This window comes from Cyprinodon variegatus, unplaced genomic scaffold (assembly GCF_000732505.1).
Source record: "Cyprinodon variegatus isolate N-32 unplaced genomic scaffold, C_variegatus-1.0 Scaffold793, whole genome shotgun sequence".
Lineage (NCBI taxonomy): Eukaryota > Metazoa > Chordata > Actinopteri > Cyprinodontiformes > Cyprinodontidae > Cyprinodon > Cyprinodon variegatus.
The window spans coordinates 339,629-340,004 of NW_015151246.1; positions in this window are offsets into that span (position 1 = coordinate 339,629).

Genomic DNA, 376 nt, shown 5'->3' on the forward strand with positions numbered 1-376 from the left:
ATGGACCCTCAGGTGTGTCTGCTAGGCCAGGTATGGACCCTCAGGTGTGTCTGAGGAGAGACCAGGTCGGAACTCAGGAGCCTGCCTCTGTGGAGAGCAGCACACAACGTAAACATCAAAACACTCACTGTAAAGACAGACTCTAGTTCAGAAGACAGGCCCCCCAAGACACTAACTGATGGATTATATCTTTGCATTACCAGATAAATCTTATTTGAAACATTTATCTTATTCTTCATGTTGCTTGTCTTTCACATGCAGAAATCTGCCATAACAAATCTGTTTCACCTGGCCTGGACCTATTCGGATCGCTGGCTATACTTCTATTTTTCTTTTATTACTTTATCAGATGAACGGAACCTGTCACCCTTGATTT